Source organism: Gekko japonicus, unplaced genomic scaffold (assembly GCF_001447785.1).
Source record: "Gekko japonicus isolate JY-2015 unplaced genomic scaffold, Gekko_japonicus_V1.1 scaffold556, whole genome shotgun sequence".
Taxonomy (NCBI): Eukaryota; Metazoa; Chordata; class Lepidosauria; order Squamata; family Gekkonidae; genus Gekko; species Gekko japonicus.
The window spans coordinates 918895-938966 of NW_015177024.1; the positions used below are offsets into that span (position 1 = coordinate 918895).

Here is a 20072-nt window from a genome sequence, read left to right on the forward strand (position 1 = left end):
AGCTCAATTAAACCTTATGAGGGAACATTTTAAACAAACAACCAGAGACGGCAGCCATCTTACAAACACAGGTAACTGCCAGTCTATGAGTGGTCCAAGATCACAGCTTCCACAGCAAGAACCTGGGTCTGGTAGACCCTGCTCTGAAGCACTAACTGCTACACCTAGGGTAGCCAACCTCCAGGTGGAGCCTGAAGATCGCTGGGTATCACAACTGAACTCCAGACAACAGATCTCTCTCCCCCCTGGAGAAAATAACTGCTTTGGATGGTGGCCTCTACGGCATTCTATTCAGCAAAGGCCTCTCCTCTCTCCTCCCCAAACTCTGGCTTCCTTTATACTGGCTTCCTTAGACACAGAATAGCCAGGAATTTCCCAACCTGGACCTGGCAACCCTAGTCAGGACTGGCCCCAATGAGTTCCTCACAACAGCCACTGAGGGAAAAGTTAGTCCCACACAGGAGGCAAGCAGGAGAAGCGTCTTTGTCAAGAGAAAAAGCTGTTTGCAAGTAATTCTTACAGGGCACAGTGGCTGAAGGGGGAGTGGGCGGGGAAGAAGAGCAGACCCAGCACCTGGCCAATGGCACGTGAGTACTCTTGAGTGGTGGCTGATGGGCTAATGGCTGAGGGAGCACATTGCACAGCCAATGGGAGAGCTGGAAAGTGCCACTCCACGTCACAATTATATATAAGGAGAGATATCTCCAGTACCTGGCATTATGTTTTATGGCACACATGGCCTGACCCGACAAAGTGACATTTATGTCAGATCCGGCCCTCGTAACAAATGAGTTCAACACCTCTGTTCTAACAATTCCAAGGAAGTTACAAACTATAACATTGAATCTGATTACAGCAGCACATCTATTGTTTGCATGACACTGGAAGTCAAGAGATCCTTGAACTCAGTGAGTGGTTAGATAAGATAAAGGAGGTTTGTCTTGTGATTAAACTTTTTAGAAAGTTGAAAACTTTGATGAGTTGCGGTTCAAGTGGTTAAGAGTTATTAACTGTATTCTGACTAAATCTGTAGAATTATGGTGAATCTTTATATGCTGTAAATATTTGGAAATTGTCTACTTTTGTTAATAAAAAAGAAAAGATTAGTTTGGTTAGTTTGACCTTGAATGTTCAAAGTAGTTGACATATTATCTCAGTTGATCAGTGTCATAAATGAAAACTGGCCCTGCCTGTACTATTCCTATTCATCATTTAAAACAATAAAATTAACACACAACAATTGGCAAGTGGTATTACAAGGATTGGGAATAATAATACAAAAAGCTGCAGGTCATAGTCAATGGCCCAGTGTATTTAATACTTGGGCATTTTGGGTATTTATATCACAACCAGGGCTCTAAAAACTCTAGAAGACACCCCAGTATACTAGAGCACTATAACAGATTTCTGATGCTAAAATTAGTATTTATATAGTTTCTGTATAACTGGTAGTCTTGGCCATGATCCACCAAAACCTTGCCCATGGACTTCCTGTCTGCATTTTTGTGCAGATTTTTTAAAAGATACTAAAGAAATGACATTAAATAGATCAACAAGAAATGTAATACTATCATCACTAAATTTGCAAATATTTGCACTGATCAGTAGACAAATTCAGAAAACAAAAGTTATATAATGCTTTTGTTGTTGTTGTTAGTCCCATTTTTATTAGTGGAAAGCCACATTTGAAAGCCTAGGAAGGAATTCATGACTAGCCTAGGATCTATGACTCCCAGGATAATGTTGAACATGCAGCACAATAGAATATATTAATTCTATGGCACAGTTAATTCCTCTGAATAATGCATATTAGTAAACTCCTCCTAGTTGTTGTAATGATGGTCAGTTCTCAAAGGAACTATTCCTTTTCCTAAAAACAGCTAGGCTACAGAAGTAACATTTCTGGAAATTTTGAAGCCATGGGGGGAAATGGGTTGTCCTTCTAAAAACACCCAGAATGTTTAGATACAATTTAAATATTTATATTAATTACTTTATTATCAAGGCTAAACTTATTTTACTACTTAAAGCATAAAATACATCATTTATAACTTAGGGTTGAAGCCTGCAGAAAATATCCACTGACTGAAGGGCTTTCTGCCAGCAGTCTAAACCTTCCTCACCTACTCCTACCTTGCAGAACAAAATACCACCACCACCCTAATACTGCTCCTGAGGAAGGGAGTGAAGTCCCAGGAACAGTGTGAAGGAGGGTAGAGGTATGATCTGCAGTGGGGACAATTGGTGAAAATCGTTGATTTGCAGATAATCTCCTCAGGAGCCAACACTCAATTGTTCCATTTGATGCCTTGTACTATTTGGTGTATTTATGAAATCTAAAAATATAAATTCCTTACTTTTCTACAAGCAGAACTGAAAATATACAAAATACTAAAGAGAAAGAGAACTATAAACTGGCACATCTTATGCTACCTTATAGTTTTGACATCTGAAAAGTAGGCGAAAACCCAGCTAAAATCAGAAAACACAAAATTTATACTAAAGAAAAGAAAGTTATTTGGACAGAAACATTCTTATAACAGAGGTCATTTTGGGTGGGAACGCGGGGGAACGCAGTCCCCCCGGGTGAGGTGCAGGGGGCGGGGCACATGACAAAGCCCTGCCCCCTGCTTCCGGCCGCTCTGCTTCCAGCCCTCATTCAGCCAGGAGGCAGGAGAAAAGGGAGGGTAAGTTGCTTCCTCCCCGCCTCTCCCCACCCCTGCCTGCCTGGGGCCAGGGAGAGCCTTGGCGGGGCTTCCTTGCACTCCCGCTGGCCTTGCAGGTCCACCGCTGGGCCCCTGATGTCAGGGGGTGTGGCATATGCTAATGAGTTATGCTAATGAGTTCCCCTAGCTCTTTTTCTATGAAATGACCCCTGCTTATACAGCCATAACAGGGCTAACAATACATTGGGATAATAAGTGGAATTTTCTAAAGCCAACAATACTGACTTTTTCCATAGCAAATTATCATCATACACACACATGATAACATATTAATTGTGCACAAAATCAGTCATATTTAAACAGTATGTGTATGCTTAAAACATATTGTACATCTCATTATCAAACATTGTCTATTGTCTTAGATAAAAATCTTCATACTATATATCCTAAGGAAGTAAAATGTCTGAAAAGCATTTCACTCATACAAAAATCAAAAATATTACACAGGACTCCCCTCTCCTATGTGATCTCAACACTTTTCATTTTTTCACTGGGGGAAAAAAAATGAACTCTTCCTCCCCACCTTGCATTTCCCCCTGATTTTTCCAGACCTAAGAAAGGCACTGAATTGGTGTGAGCAGAAGCAAGCCGTGGAAGTTTTCTCCTCAGCTAAAATAAAATGTAGAAAGAGGACTCACCAAACATAATCATGGGCTTTGTTGCCTGGCGACCTCTATGCTTGCTAAGGTGCTTTTTTTTACAGGCAATGCTTTCTTAAGACATGTATGAACTAAGCTGTGGGCTCAGGAACAAACAGCTGATTTATTAAACCCTAAAAACCTCATTACAGTTTTGGGGAAATCCCCCAAAACTTAATGAAGTCCATAAATCAGAAAACATTCAAATGATCTTCCAGAATATAAAAAAGTCAGCAGTAATTGAGGGAAACCCATAAAATGCAGAGGAGCACCAAGTTATTCAAAACTTGCTACAACTATTGATTTAACTGTCCTGTCTGTGTTGAAAAAATCATCATCTACTGTAATCATTTATTATTTTCAGATGTATGCCAACCACATATTGACAAGGCACATATAGGAAAAAACACACAGTTCCTAGAGCTTAATTTACAAGCCAAAAATCCTGTTATGCTTCAATCAAAACCACCATTTAAGCATAACTGCTTTCAACACAGACTATACCCTACAAAATGTGATACTATTAGTCACTAAAGAGCTGCTTGCTATACTAACATTGCTATCCTAAGCAGAATCCTACTGAAGTCTACTCAGTGGTATTTACTCCTGTGAAGGTGTTCTTAGGATAGCACTGGTTTTGGGTTTGATGGGGTTTTTGTGGTCAAGTCACAGCTGACATAGCAATCCCGTAGGGTTTTCAAGGCATTCCGAGGTGGTTTGCCATTGCTAGCGTCCGTGTCATGACCCTGGTATTCCTTGGAGGTCTCCCATGCTAATACTAGCCAGGTGTAGCCTAAAACTTGCTGAAATCAGTAGAACATGCCAGTAATGTTTGACTGTTCTTCTAACTTCAATGGGATTTAAGTTTTATTTAACTGCTCAGGAATGGAACCAGTATTTTTTAAAAAACACTATAAACAACTGAATATAAGAAAAATAATAAGCTAGTTTATACCCTCTTTCCAAGGGCTAAAAGGATTCAGTTTAACGGGGGGGGGGGGGGGCAGACCAAGTACATTACTCTCTCCTAACACTGAATAGGCAGAGAGAGCTCTAATTTTGGCCAGCAACAGCATGTATAAATACATCTTTAATTACTGTCCTCTATCAACTCTAGCCAATTACTTCATTTTTTAGCCTAGTATAATACAAGTTCCCTAGTAAACAAATTATAAATGGAGTATACTTCATATTTCCCCTCCTGTAACTCATAGCACCCATAAGTCATGGCAGCGTTCAATGAAAATTACCATTTTCATATTTGGAACACAGCCATATATTGAGAAAGGAATAGTCTCTGGCTCTGATGCTCTTTCTCTCTCTCCTTCTCTCTTTCCAGAAGTCATTACCCACCTGGAATAATTTTGAGTAAAATAACTTCTGAAAAGGCATAAAATGCTAGTGCTACTTTTCCTTAAGTTAAATGAAACAACAAAAGAAGTGATGCAGCAATTCTTTGGCTACTTGGGCCACAGTAAAGCTATTGATTTCTACAGGATTTGTATTAAGCGGTTCATCAAGCATGGATACTCGGATATTTGAAAAGATGCAAGCTTGTGGTAGTTTATCAAGAACACAGAAAATAATGCTCTTTGCCAGTTAAGTTGTGTGAATCCTTTCTATGCAACTGCCACATGTTCATCATTATACAAAATATTTTTAGCATACTAAATAAATAGAAATCCCATTTCTGTACCTGTAGTGAGTCAATTTAGCATTCAAACAACTATATAAATATTCAATCATGGCTTCCCAAAGAGGCACTTCTTTTTCAGAATGAGAATTGGGGAGCACGTTATACGTTTACACCTGCAAGAATCCATACCTTCTACAATGTGAAAAAGTACAAAATTATCCATCATAGGAGGAACCCTGTGTGAGTCAATGTTGTAACTACACCTTTTGATCAAACAAATGTAACCAGCCTCCTGGGCCCTGAACTCGAGGTGGTCTTTCCCAAGAGAGAGACACTCCAAAACAACCTCTGAACCTCCACAAACAGTGCCCTCATAAAGCCAGGCTTGGCTTCAACAGTGGCTTTTTGCTGGGAGGCTAGGAGAACCACATCTTGGCTGGAGAAACTCAGGCCTAGCGAAGACTCTCCAGCCAGCTGCACTGCCAAACATCCTCCATGCAAGCAACTCCCTACCCCCACTTCTCTCCTGTCAGCTCAGTCCAAAAGGACTAAGAATGGGCAAGTCTCTGCTCTCTCCTCAGGCATCTTCTACTAATAAGGCATCCCGTGGAGACTTGAAAAAAACCCCCTTTTCGCGACGGGACATGGGCGGGCGCTGGATGCCACGAGCTACCACCAGAAATGTGATCAGACGCCCGCCCCTGCCCCGCGGTTTCCGGAAACTAGTACCTCGGAGGTACTAGGTTTTTTACGGCGCATCTTCGGCAGGAAGCCTCGGGTTAGCCACGGGAGCTCTACGCTTCCCAGATGTTGTGGTTTGATCACGCCTGGAAAATCCGCCTATCTTCTGTCTCTGTAGCGTGGCTAATGCTCCGTGTGACCGCAGCCTGTGTTGTCCTTTATTTATCTAACTGGTTGTAAACTGAAGAGTATCTGGTGGGTTCTCGGATCTAGTCTAAACAAACATTGATGGTCTGGCTATTTGACTAAGTTGCTCTGTGGGAAAAATGGCTACTTTTCAACTGAAAACCGAAACACTTAAGAACATTTTTGATGCAGCTCTGCTCCCAGGGCAGCATAGTTTGTGTCTTTTGGCAGACCATTTTCAGGAGCTTTCTTGCAAATTTCACCAAGTAGAAAGTCTGTTGGAACAACCCTTAAATGAGCCAAAAGATTTGAGTGAAGAGCTGACTTTGGAAGAGGAGGTAGCCGCCGCCACCTCCTGTGGCAATTCCATCTTTGGGTGAAGAAGTACTTCACTGCCACAAGAGGTGGTGGTGGCTACAAGCATGGACGGCTTCAAGAGGGAATTAGATAAGCATATGGAGCAGAGGTCCATCGGTGGCTATTACCCACAAGGTATAAAACTCTCAGTCTGGAGCAGGTGATGCATTGTATTCTTGGTGCTTGGGGGGGCAACAGTGGGAGGGCTTCTAGTGTCCTGGCCCCACTGATGGACCTCCTGATGGCACCTGGTATTTTTGGCCACTGTGTGACAGAGTGTTGGACTAGATGGGCCATTGACCTGATCCAACATTGGCTTCTCTTATGTTCTTACTTCCTTTTATCCATTCTAACCGAACTGCTCAGCAATTTCATTGAGTTCTTGTATTGTGAGAAAGGGAGAAAAGTACTTCTTTCTCTACCTGCTCTATCCCATGCATGATCTTGTAAACCTCTATCATGTCACTCCTCAGTCATCGTTTCTCCAAGCTAAAGAGCCCCAAAAGTTTTAACCTTTCTTCACAGGGAAAGTGTTCCATTCTTTTTATCATTCTAGTTGCCCTTTTCTGCACTTTCCCCAAAGCTATGATATCCTTTCTGAGGTGTGGTGACCAGAATTGCACATAGTATTCCAAATGTGCAAAGAGAAGCAGGAGGCATGATGCCATTGTTCTTTCCTACTATGTAAAGCAATAGCTAACAATGATCACTTATAATTTAATTGCTCCTTTCTGTTGAAACACAAAAACATGATCCAGAAACACGGAAGAGCAGTACAGAGCATCTAGAAAGAGTGACTCATTTCCCAGTCTTTGCCAGACCCAACAGATGATGGAGCAGAGAGAGAAGAAATGAGCGCCATTGTGGGGGGGAGAAGAGGCAACCATTTACCTGAGGTGGCTCAAGTGGTTAAGACGCTGAACTGCAGGATGTGGAAGGTTGGTAGTTCAGCAGTTCGAGACCCGAGTGCCGCATGACGGAGTGAGCTCCCGTCTCTAGTTCCAGCCCCTGCCAACCTAGCAGTTCGAAAGCAAGAAATTGCAAGTAGATAAATAGGTACCATTTCAGTGGGAAGGTAACAGCGTTCTGTGCGCCTTGGTGTTTAGTCATGCCGGCCACATGACCACGGAAATGTCTTTGGACAGCGCTCGCTCTTCGGCTTTGAAACGGACATGAGCACCGCAACCCTAGAGTTGGATTCAACTGGCTTTCGAGCAAGGGAACCTTTACCTTTACTTTATACTGTGATTATACATGCTTGATGGAGGGGGTGTGTTTTTTTCACTCACAGAAGTCCCATGTGCATGGCAGGAATTTTTCTTATTTTATATTCTACAAATCTTAAAAAGTGCTTATTGGTTAAATAGAACAAAATTTTAAAATAAATACATCATTTTCACTAAGTGTACACACATATACACACCACTTGGATTAACTCTAGGAGTTTTGGTTTTTATGTTGTGCCTGAAAAGTTTTTGAAACACAGCTACATTGTCTCCTTTTCCTCGTTTTCTTTCTTCCCCCAGTATGCTACCAAAGGACTTTGCAAGTTCATGAACTATACAAACTCTCACTGCCAATGCCCTCTGTGAAGAAAAGAATAGCTTTGATTGTGAGGAGAGCATTTCCCTCAGCAGACAGTAACCACAAGCCAACTTCACTGGGGCCGGAGCAAGTGGGGCAGATGATGCAGCTCCCAGACAGATCTAAGGCCTGGCAACTAGTGATGAACCCCCCTCCAGAAAAACAAGCAACTGTGGGGGGGGGGAAGCATAAATTAATTCTATTTTTAGTCCAATCCCTACATGCAGACTTCATTGCACTCAGGTTGCCAACTTGGCCTGGAAATTTGGGGGTGGTCCCAGGCGGCAGAGTTTGGGAAGGGGACAGAGCTTAGTGAGGATCTGATGTCATACACTTCGCTCTCCAAAGCTGCTTTCATCCAGGGGAACTGATCTGTGGTCTGGGTATCAGTTGTAAATCCAGGAGACCTACACCACACTTAAGACGATGCAAAGGTTCAAAAAGGTATCCACTCCAACATTTAAAAATATTCACCTTTACATCAAATGCAGAATTAAGAACTGCAGTTAACAAACTGAAAATGAATTGCAGCTCAGTTATCTGCAGCACACACCTAGGTTACCTTTCCTCACCATATTGTCCTTCCAAAGAAAAGAGATTCCAGGTCAGAAAACACAATTTTAGATGACTTGAGCTCTCCAGAGCTTCTTATTTTTTAAAAAATTAAACAATGCAACGGGTTGAGGAAAGTGAGGGCACCTGAGCAACTAAAAATTTAATAAATTTTGACAAAATTTGAGTTATTTTTTCCACAGGACTCATGAAATGAACATGTATGGGGGGGGGGGTTCCCACTAGATTTAGGCAAAAACCTAATTCCTCCTCTACATTTCAGTTTTCCCGCCTCCCTTGTCAGTGCTCTGGAAGGTCTTCGAACAAACCCAGTCTGTCCTGTTCCGTTCCCAAAACCGTTTTATCTCCCGGCGGCAGAAGGAAAGGGCCGGTCAGAGCGGTTTCCCGCCGACAGCCGCCTTCCCTTCTCGCCCCTGGGATGTTTCGCCAGTGTGGCTGTGGGAGGCAAAAGAGAAGCTGCCCCTAGTTCGGCGTAGGGGTCAGAGGAGCGCCGGTCACACACAGGCTGCCTCTTGCGTAATGACGGGACTACTTTGTATCCAGAGATCCCCAGCGGACCCAGGTTCGCGCCGGGAAGGAGGGCGATTAAAAGTGCTTCCGCACGAGAGGCTACGACGAGCGTCTTGCTCTGACTGGCCACTGCCTCAACCCCTGTCGGGAATGAAGGGCCAAGACGGCCAAGCTCCAAGGAGGGGGCTTCCACTGAGAAACTACCTAGTGTGCGTCTCGAAGGGAGAGGACGGCCCAGGAGAGCAGTGCGGGACAGTCGCCCTCTCGCCTCCGCGGTAACTGGATCCAGCAGCCGCACCAGAGTGGGGGAGAGAGAGAACCTCGGTCGCCCTGTCCTCCCGCGCAGGGGATCCTGCTCCTGCCCGTCTGCCCATTTCCCTTACCTTGCCCCCCTTCCTGGCTCCAAGTTGAGACTCGCTGTCTCTTTTTTGCAAGAAGCGTCCCGCCGAACAGCCCCGGCTGCCGCTGGCGAGACGAGTCGGCGGGGCTTTGACTAAAATAGGCAGCGACGGAGCCGCCACGAGGCAGGCTGCGGGCGGCGCTAGCTTGCGGGGTCAGCGGCGGAGCAGCACCGACCGGTCAAAAGAGCGCGCAGGCGCTTCCCGGCAACTTCAGCCACCACCCGCTAGACAGCGGGTATCTGCGGGGGGCGGGGATGGGGATGGGAATCTCCCTTGGCTTCCAGGGACTGAGACTGTCCGAAAGTCCACTCTACGGGCGACGTGCAGCCTCGTGGTTTTCTTCACTTACAGACTGCTTTTTCTTTCTTTTTTTAAAATCCTGACCTTCCGACAAGAATTTTAGGCCAGCGTAGCTGTTTCTTCTCGTTTCCCACCAACCTTGTGAGGATAGATCAAGATGGGTAGCCGTGTTAAGTCTGTCAGTAGCAGAAGAAAAGAGCAAGAGTCTAGTAGCACCTGAAAGACTAACAAAATTTGTGGCAGGGTAGAGGGTATCGGAAGAAGTGAGCGGTGACTCATACCCTACCACACATGTTGTTAATCTTTAATGTTCTACTGGACTCTCATTCTTTTCTACTGCTTGTGAGGTAGGTTAACTTGAGACACAGAACAGGCTGGCTCACCACAGTCAGGTGCATTCCATAGAGGAGGTGGATTCCATCAGAGGAGAGGTCTCTGACACGCACCCTTGCCAAACCTTTGTGGCACAAATTTAGGTTGATAGGAAGGGACTGTGGGTGTTTAATCTGATCTTTCCCTGGGCTATTCTGCATCTAACATTTGCTCCACATTTTCTCAACTGGGAGAAAAAAGTGTAGCTCAAAACCACATCCAAATACCTTGGGGCAATGCCGTACTGACTGCAAAGTCACCCCTGAATGGCCATACATCCATGCAGAAGGTGCAATAAAACCCGATGATCAAACAAAGCAAAAGCAGTATGGAGTGTGGAGGCTACCATAAAATCTGATGATCAAAGGAAGTGAAAGCAGCATGCAATGCAGAGGGGAATTTCTGTTCCAAGGTGGGTTTTGTAAAACAATGGAGGGAAAAGCCAATGCAGAATCAGTCACTGTTAAGTAGGGAAACTGCTTTGTCTCTCAGTTCCACAACATGATAAATAGAAACAAACGTCACATTAAAAATCCCTATATTCAGGAACTACTGAGTGAACATTTTAATCTTCAGGACATTCTGCTGTTGCTCCAGAAGTCACAAAGGCTCATGGGAATGCTTTTGAAAGACTCACCATGACCTAGGTGGTATACAACAGGACTGGGTTCCCAGAAAGGCGGATTGTTGGAGATGTATTGAAGGTCCTTCTAGGCTTTCTTGCCCTGTGAAAGGGAACTCAAAGGTATTCTCAAAGGGAACTCAGCAGGGGTATCTCCTCAGAAATAAGGTTTCTGTCATGGCTATTTGTGGGGTGTTGCTTTTAATTAAAGAGGCAGGATCCAAAAATGCCCCATTGTAGCTATGGGCCTGCTGAGGAGAACAGAATTTAAAGGGTATGCTGCAACTCAATCAGAATGTAATATTAAAGTACTCCTTGCAATGATAAGTAGTAACATACATAGAGCCTCCTAGGTAAGACCACCCATTGCCCTGTAGAAGGAAACCAAAAGGGCCCTCCCCTGGTGCTACCTCCCAGCACCAGTGTTCAGAAGGTAGCTCCCTTCAATAGCCCCCTTGCCTACTCTTCTGTCCAGAGCAGCAAGCATTTCTTCAGTTTTGCCCTATCTCCAGTGGGGAAGGATTCATGGACTATTGCCATGGGAGCACCTGAAAGTTACCACTATAGAGAATAGATTTGAGTCCAGGACCACCTCAGAGACCAACAAGATTTTGGGGGTATAAACTTTTACGAGTCAAAGCTCCCTTTGTCAAATACCTTTATCAGGTATCTAATGAAGGGAGTTTTGACTCTCGAAAGCTTATATCCGGAAACTCTTGCTGGTCTCTAAGGTGCTACTGGACTTGAATCTAGCTGTTCTGCTGCAGACCAACACGGCTACCCTCTGAACTACTACAGAGAATCCTCCTCTTGAAAGATGGTTGGGTAAAAAATGATCCTTGTGAGGTAATCAGAACTTCCAGTAGATCTTCCAGTAGTTAGCCAATGAGTTATTAGAGGCTGGATTCAACTGACTTTTCTGCTGGAGACAAAGTTTTGACCATCAAAACAGGCTGTGCTGAGGTTTGTAGGACCTACATGTACAAAAGCCATATGAAATCAGGCTAAGCTAGGAGAACTGGGAGAGATCAAGTGAAAAAGATGGCTGGATCCAACCCAAGCATTTCCAAATTGAAGACAAACAGAAGCAGAAATTCACATCCTCCACAATATTTATTTATGTCATTTATACCCCGTCTTTCTTCCCAATAGGGAGTTGAAGTGCCATGTCATTCTCGTCTCTGCTTTATCCTCAAAACAACCATGAAGTAAGTTAAGCTGAGAATGTGTGAGTGGCCTAGGGTCACCCAGCAAGCTTCCATGGCAGAGAGGGGATTCAAACCTGGGTCTCTCAGATCCTAGTCTCACTCCCTAACCACTGTACCACACTGGCTTTTAATGATAATAATTCCTTTAAAAGTTTGTAAAATAGGTCAGGTATTGAGAAAGGTAGCATTGTTCATCCCTAAACATCAGACAGGCTCTGTGATATTCATACAACCACACTGCACTCAGAAATCATGACAGCCATTTACTTTGGATAGAACCACATTTCCAAGTACAAAATATAGTGGTGGGGAAATGCAGTGTCCATGCAATGGAAGTATCTCCTGTAAACAATGTACAGCAAATGAAAATAAATGAACATTTATCACAGGACCTTCTGGTTACAAAAATTATGAAACTCATCAAGAAATATGCACATGGAGAAATAGGCTGCCCACGTGCAGTGCATGATTATTTTCCAAACATGATTGGTATTAGTTTTTACAGCATCCCTATCAGTCCTTGCTTAGGATGTCTTTTTTAAAAAAACTCTTTTTTAAAATAATTTTATTTTACAGAAATTGCTTAGGATGTCTTAACTCCAAACCTTATTCCCAATTATTCCTCACTGAGAAGGAATGGTAGAATGATGGATCCAGGGTGCGGTCACATGGCTGTTTTGATCAAGATTCACTGCTGTTCCGGCTTTCGGTCTGGCTCCCGCGCATGGCGGACGCTTCCTCGGGTCGCTCCCGAGGGCGCCTCGCCTGCCCGCGGTGGAGGAGGGAATCCGTGCGAGCGGAGACCCGAACGAGCCCCTCAGAAGAGAGGAGCTCGGATCCGGGGCGCTTTAGGGCGCACTAGGGGGGAGTCGCTCTTTCGGCCGAGAGGTCGGAGAGCGAGGCTCCCGCCATGCCCTGCCCCAATGAACCTTGCTGCGTGAGCAACCCCGAACGGGGTTTAGCGGAGCCACCAGACGTCACCGAGTGATAAAGCGACCATCCACAAAAATGGAAAAGAAAAAGAAAAGATCGGCTTAACTGTGAGTTGTCAAAATGCAGAGAAAAAGAACTGAAAATTGTTTCCCCCCCCCTCCCAGCGAAAAAGGCGAAGAGGTTAATCCTCCATCTATACAAGGGAAAAAGAAAAGGAGGGGGGGGATGAATTGAGCGGACAGTGATGTTTTCCTTTGATGTATTTGAAAGCGAGAAACTTGTCTCTCTGGAGCACATTTTAAGAACTTTCTAAAAGTAAACAAAAAAGAAAAGATGTCGGAGCTGGGCAAAAGCGAGCGGAGAAGGAGGGAGGGACTTCCGTCTGGGCGTTTGTTTGTGTGCAAGAGCCGGCTGTTGAATGTTTGGACTGTTTATGGCTGTGAATCCGACGGGAGTTTTGCAAAAAAGATAAGTTGGAATTGTGACAGCGAGAAGTGCCTGATAAGCGCTTATAAGTCAACAATTGCGAGGAGGACCCATAGAGAGTCTGGGAGCGAATATAAAAGCGAAAATGAAATTGATACCATTCTCGAAAATGGGGACCTCCGGGGCATGAAAGGAAGAGGATTTATAGTACATGAACGGAGCGTATTAACAACAACCCGAAGGAGGATCTAACAAGCCGGAAGGAGAAGACAACGGAGACAACAGAGGAAGCTCCTCCACGTCAGCGATAGTAAAAGTACCCAGCACGCAAAGAAGCGGTTCTGAATGTGCACAGAAGAGACCCTTTTTATTAACAGAATCTCAAAGGAACATTACTAACATACTAACAGAGAATACATGTAACAGGACTAAGAAAAGAAGTTTGGCAACACACAGAAGAAGCCCAAGAAGATTAATTGGACATTACTAACAGTTTAATTTACCAGTTTATATATCACTCAGCTTTTTCTTTCTCCCACTGTCTACCCCTCCCTTTTTTTTCTTTTAAGCGAAATACCTCCCCTTTTTAGGGGAGCCAATAAAACTATTATTAAAAAAAAAAAAAGATTCACTGCTGTTCCCTCTTGGACTTAAATTTGCTGATCAGACGGCCGAATCCGCCTCCTGCACTGAAGTGGGCTCAGTCATGCGATCCTCCCGGTTTCCTAGCTAGTTTTCTGACACCGGGAAAATCAAGTACTTTCTGGGTATTTGCGCTTTGAATCAGTGATTTCGCCCATCTGGACAGCCATCTCCTTGCAATGATCGTGATTAGAGTCATCTGACCATTCTCCACGCAACGAGGCAGCGTGGAAAGTTGTGGGGGGGGAGGTGGGGGGCAGGGAAGAAAGTACTGGGCAGGTGAGCAGGTGTTGAATCCTGCCCAAGGAGTCCCTGAAGCTGCGGCGTTAGGAGGGAGGGAGCCCCTGGCGCTGGGGAGCAGAGCATGCCCAGCTTGCCAGCAGCACTGCTGCAGGCAGCAGGAGGTGGTGTGGAAAGTTGCCGGGGGGGGGGCGAGTGGGCGGCAGAGAAGTTTCCCCCCCAAAGCTTCATCTGACCTTCCTTCATGATGAGGTGTGGGTTTTTTTACAGCTTCCTCCTTTAAGTGCATGAGCAATCCTCCGCTGAACAAATTCAAATGTTCAAGCGCATATATAGCTGTGGCAGAAGGGAGGGAGGGAGCCCCTGGCTGGAAAACTGCAACAAAGAGTAATTAAAGTCCATCAAGCCAGATGGCGTGTCCCACGATTCTTTCCAATCAGATATGTGCTGCAGAGCTTTTAAAACGTGTTCCCGATATCATCAAGTGCTGTGGGATACCATGGAGGAAAACGACCCCACTCCCACTGTATTGAGAACGGAAATCTGCATTTGTTGCTTTCCTGTTTTGTAATGTGATCATTCATTGCTCATTAACTGTCTTGTGTGGCCCTTTCTTCCCCATCCGCCTCCCTCCCCAGTAACTTTCCACACTGCCTCCCGCTGGGACCAACCCTGGCCCAACACCGCTGGCAAGCTGGGCGCATTCCCTGGTGCCAGGGGCTCCCTCCCTCCTTTGCCATTGAACTGTGCTGCTGCTCGGATACATTTAGACTTGTATTCACTGGCTTGCTCTCTTTTCTTTTTCAAAGGTACTTAAAATAACCAAAGCAACACAAGAGAATAGTGGGGAAGGAAGGGGCGGGCGGGCAGTGGAGAGAGATGCAGGGGCCGGCTGCATGACACTGGTTTGGCAGAGGGACTGTTGTGCTCTGGACAACCACCACTGCCTTCCCAGGTGAAGCCTCCCCGAGAGTGCCTCTTCCAAACTGTTCCCCAAGCAGAACAGAAAAGCATCTAACGTTTATTATTATTTGTTCGCTGTTTGGGGGGGGCCTGTAAAAACAAGAAAGTACGGCAAGTCCAGGTGGGGGTGGTGATTCAGCCATTTGCATAGGCACATGCGCAAAGTAGATTTAAAAAAAAAAAAAAAACTTGTGCCGCTATCTAGACAGTTCGTCACACAATGCTTGCAGTTTGGGGAGGGATGTGTGGTCATCCCAACCCGGAAAAAAAATATTCCTGACCAAATCTATAGCAGGAACATATCGCAATTAGCTTGCCATGTGACCACAGTCTCAGTCTTCTACCCTTTGAGGTGTCAAAATGAAGAGTATTGTCCATCTATTTGGTACAGAACACACAGCTCTCAGTCTAGAAACAGGAGGTGCACAAATAACAATGAGAGCTCATTTCAGAGGCCCAGTGTTGGGAACTGTAAGCACAACTGTGAGAGACTGCCAAGGGTTAACGTTCTAACAGTTTGAGAACCTCTGAGTGACAGGCTGTTCAAATGGAATTCTGTAGAGAGTGTCAGTTAAGAAATGACTGTTAGGAACTGACAGTGACAGATGAGTTTAGCACTGACTGTGGCCTGGGAAGGGCAAAAGAGGAATGGGTGGATCATGGAAGATCCCCATTCAAGCTGAAAAGGGAGAGAGCTTCTAATCTAGAGAAGTAATCTCTGACCAGGGAAAAGGGAGAGAACTCTAAAGAGAGGAGTGATCCCTGATTTATGTTTATAGAAGGATTCTGGGAACTAAGTTGTGTGTTCCTGCCTTCTAAAACTTGAAGACTCAGTGAATCTCAGGAACCTATGCTTGAGTGTTTAAGGAGACACTGAAAAGAAAGTCTCTCTCCTTAAAGTTTCAAAGACCTTGTTGAAAAGCAAAACACTTATTTGTTGGTAACATATTAGCTGGATTTAGTGTGATTACAAAGTTACCATAGTTTTTATTATCAGTTCACCTTATACATCCTACCCCTGATTCCACCTGACGTTTTCCCCTCCAAGTTTTTTGTTTATTTTAAACTTTTAAAAGCCTCTTGTGTGCCATTTCAGAAGGCGAATATGAGAAGGTGGTTTTGTCTCTTCCCTCAGTTCCCTAGGCTGGGCCAGCATCAAAACATATATATTAAAGCGACTGGGTGGGACAGCCATAGACAGATAAAGAATAAGAAAATAGGCTGCTCAGGAAGAAAGAAGAAGAAAAAAGAGAAAATCCTGTGTGTGAGGGAAGGAAATGGTGAGATTGCCATAACAACATTGACATGTACTTTGGTTTTGGATAATCGGGGATGTTCACACAGAAGAAATCTGCTTCTTCATGCTCATCACTGTTGCTGGACTGGAGCATACAAGTGCAGTGTACAACAGTAAATATGTTACAAATTGAGCTGACAATAGTGCAGTTCTAAGCAGAGTTATACCCTTCAAAGTCTATGGAAGTCAATGGCAGTGTTCCCTCTAAGATGAGTTAGAGTAAGCTAGCTCACAGCATTTTAGCCTCCAGCTCACAAATTTTTGTCTTAGCTCAGGAAGGATGGCTCCAGAACAAACTAATTTATGCAGAAGCCAAATTGCTTGCTCACAACTTTAATGCCAGTAGCTCACAAAGTAGAATTTTTGCTCATAAGACTCCACAGCTTACAGGGAACATTGGGATGGGCTTAGAAGACTGTCACGGTTTGGGCTTCCGGTTTTGGCTCCCTCAATAGCAGCCGTGTTCTCCCGGAGCTCAGGGAGATGTGTGCCTTGAATCAGCGGATGGGAGGGGGTGCAATGGTATGCATCCCCCCCAGAGCCCTTGTGTTGGGCTCCTAACCATGGGGCGCTTGGAGGGCCCTTCCTCTGGCAACCGGCCAGTGGAGGGGGTTGACCCCTGCCCCGACGGTCCTGCCGCTGATTTCCTGAGTGGACGCGGGGATGCACACTGGGACAAGCACTTGGTGGCTGGGCGAGTTAATCACAGAAGGCGAGCTGTACACTGAAATGTGAGTGACTGTATAAGCAAAGACACCAGGAAGTAAGCTGAAAGCTCCCCCCTTAACAAATAGAGGGGGGGAACTCCCTCTTGAAAGGAAAAAACTGAACTGATAAACAAAGTTACGGGGGGGGGGGCGGACTGCAAAACCGAAATAAACTGCAATAAGGAGCTTTTGAGAACTTACCAAGCGTTTCTAAAGGATCTTGAGACTTTGATAACTTTTCTAAAAAGTAAACAAAGCAACTGATGAGGCTCAACTTTTACGGCTGCAAATGGAAAAGGCAAGCTATGTCTTAAGATTCCAGGGGGTTCTTGAAGCAAGAGGAAGAGACTTGAAGCAGATTATGTGTGATGCATTGGGGCCGGCTGCAGATTTAAAAGCAGATTTTCTACAAAACGAAATAGATATGATCTATAGGTCGTATTCTGATTACATAAGAAAGAATAATCTGCCCAGTGAGATTATGGTGAGATTCTCCAGGAGACAATTAAGAGACCAAATAATGAAAGGAACAAGTGGAGCCGCCCTGAAAATCAAAGACAAAGAAATAAGAGTTTTGAAGGACATTCCATTTGAAGTAAGGAAGAAGAGAAAGAAATTCAGAAACAATGTCTCCTACAGATGGAGTGTTCCTGAAGTCATGCTCTTCAAATTTAAAGATAAGAAAGAAAAAATTGACTCTGCTGTAAAGGCACGTGACTTTCTACATCGACATGCTGGTCCAGCAGGTGAATATGATAAAGATGAAGATGGCAGCAGCAAGGGAAGTGAGGAAGAAGGAGTACTGGCATACCTTCTGATGAGGACTCAGTTTCTGAACGTGGGGCGGCTGCCCCTAAACTAAGCTATTGATTGAGAAAAAAAAGGATAAAAAATGAGTTGTAATTGTTCTCTAGATTCTGTTTTAAGCAAATTTAAATAATTTCTCTAGAGAGCTCTTTATATAGTCAGATTTGTTGGTGACGCTAGTATAAGCAATAAGAATTGTGTACTCATTTAACATAGCAAAGTATAAGCTTATTTAACTAGAAGCTAATGTTGTAAGCATTGTGAGTGATCACCATCTCTTGGGTTTTTAGTGGTTTTCTTTACTTTCACCTGTAGTTTGTAGTTACCTTTCCTTGTTTCTTTGTAGTTTATAGAAAATGCAATTAAAAAAAACCCCTATGGGGGGCCAAAAAAACAAAACAAAACAACTCTCACAGTTTGGAATTGCACTGACAATCAACTATTGTTCTAGTATTTGCTCATTTCAGCAGAGACCCTAGATTCGTTTGCAAACAAACACAGGTAGCAATGGCATTGTTATATTTAATTTAAAGATATGAAAATAGTGACACAGCCCATTTAAGAGCCCATGAGCTTTATTATGTTGCTAGTGAATTATGAAATTGATTAACATCAAAGCAACAAACACCCTTGAAATCCCTTTCCAATGAATCACTCTTAGACAATGTGCCTGTTATGTTGCTGATTAATTTTGTGCTTTGCTTTCTTTCTGAGACACAACATACAAATGCTTTTGTTAGAGAAACCAGCAGACAGTGCAGTGATAATCCCACTGTGGTACTCTTTTGTTTAGATAGCATTTGATAGCCATCTGCAGTTTAGAAAGCACATGATTTCCTGAAGGTCCCTGATCCTGTGAGCATAGTGTCAAAAATGGGATGGGATGTTACTTCACCATTGCACTGTCATCATACTCTGTGGCATGCAAATTGATTGAGGTTGTTGTGTTAGAGTAATGGTATGTTGGTGCTGCTCCTATGCAACAGCCAACACAAATAGATGCAGAAGAGCAGCATTGTTCAAAACTGTTGTGTTGGCACAAAATTAAGAGGAGAGGGTCATGACCAGTGTTCCCTCTAAGCTGAGTGAGTGTGAGCTAGCTCACAGTTTTTTAGCCTCCGGCTCACACATTTCTGTCTCAGCTCAGAAAGGAGGGCTCCAGAGCAAACTAATGTATGTGGTGGCCAAATCACTGGCTCACAACTTTAATGCCAGCAGCTCACAAAGTAGAATTTTTGCTCACAAGACTCCACAGCTTAGAGGGAACATTGGTCATGACAGGACTGGGATTCCAGACATGTTGCATTTCATAGCTCATACACAACTGGCTGTGTTGGTGTAACTCTTAGGGCTGAATCTGGAAAGGCTGGGTCTCATCCCTGGAGCATAGGCATGAAGAACAGGTGAAGCTGACACTGAGAAACTACAAGAGAGCATGTGTCACACAACTGAGTAGAGGAGAATCCACACATATCAGGGGTTAGGAAGAAAGGCTTCTAAATTTATTTTACCCTTCCTCCATGGAACCACAATGGCTATGTGGTGCTCCTTTCCTTATTTTATCCTTACAACAACCTTTTGAGGTAGATGAGATTGAGAGGATGTGACTCATCCTAGTACAACAGTCTAGCTATTATACCACACTGGGTCCCAGAGTCAGACAAGGATCCAAAAAATAATGATGCCCAGCATCTCGTTTTCTAAAATTAATGTGGACCTAAAAATGAAGCCAGCTGGGAAGATTGAGGAAAGCAGCCAGAGATGATGAAATAAGCAATATTATAAACAATATAGAAAAAAGAAAATAACTAAATGAAATAGTGACTTCACAGTTCCCATTTTAAAAATCCTGAGATGTGTGGTTTATCAGTTTCCAATTAATTGGCCCCACTCTGTTTCCTCATGCTGGAAATGTCTCTGATGAACAAATGTCTCAGAACAGCTTGTACGATAAGCTTTTCTTAGTACAAACAAAATAGCGAGTTAACAGCAAAAGAAATTACTCAACAGAAGTTCTGTTTACATATAATATACTGCGGAGAATGACTTACAAAATGTATCTAACTTGACTGTGTGCTAAGAATAATCCATTATGTCTTTTGACAAATTTATTTTCTTGCATCAAGCAATGAATTAAATATTTGCCAAAAGGACTGACTGTTAACTAATGACATGCAGAAAAAAAATTGCTTGAAGGTAATGTTTTAAAATTAAGCTCATCAGATAATAGCAGTGGATTTGTTTTTATGTAGTCTCTCCTGAC

At 43.8% G+C, this 20072-nt stretch overlaps 1 protein-coding gene across 1 annotated transcript in view; it reads right to left on the reverse strand.

The window, feature by feature from the left end:
* LOC107124358 (popeye domain-containing protein 3) overlaps positions 1-9419 on the reverse strand; it is an 89429-nt gene extending 80010 nt beyond the window's left edge. Inside the window, exon 1 of the mRNA XM_015427817.1 lies at positions 9275-9419. The gene's annotated coding sequence lies outside the window, so the exon portion shown is untranslated. The remainder of the gene's footprint in view (positions 1-9274) is intronic.
* Between the last annotated feature and the right edge of the window lie 10653 nt (positions 9420-20072).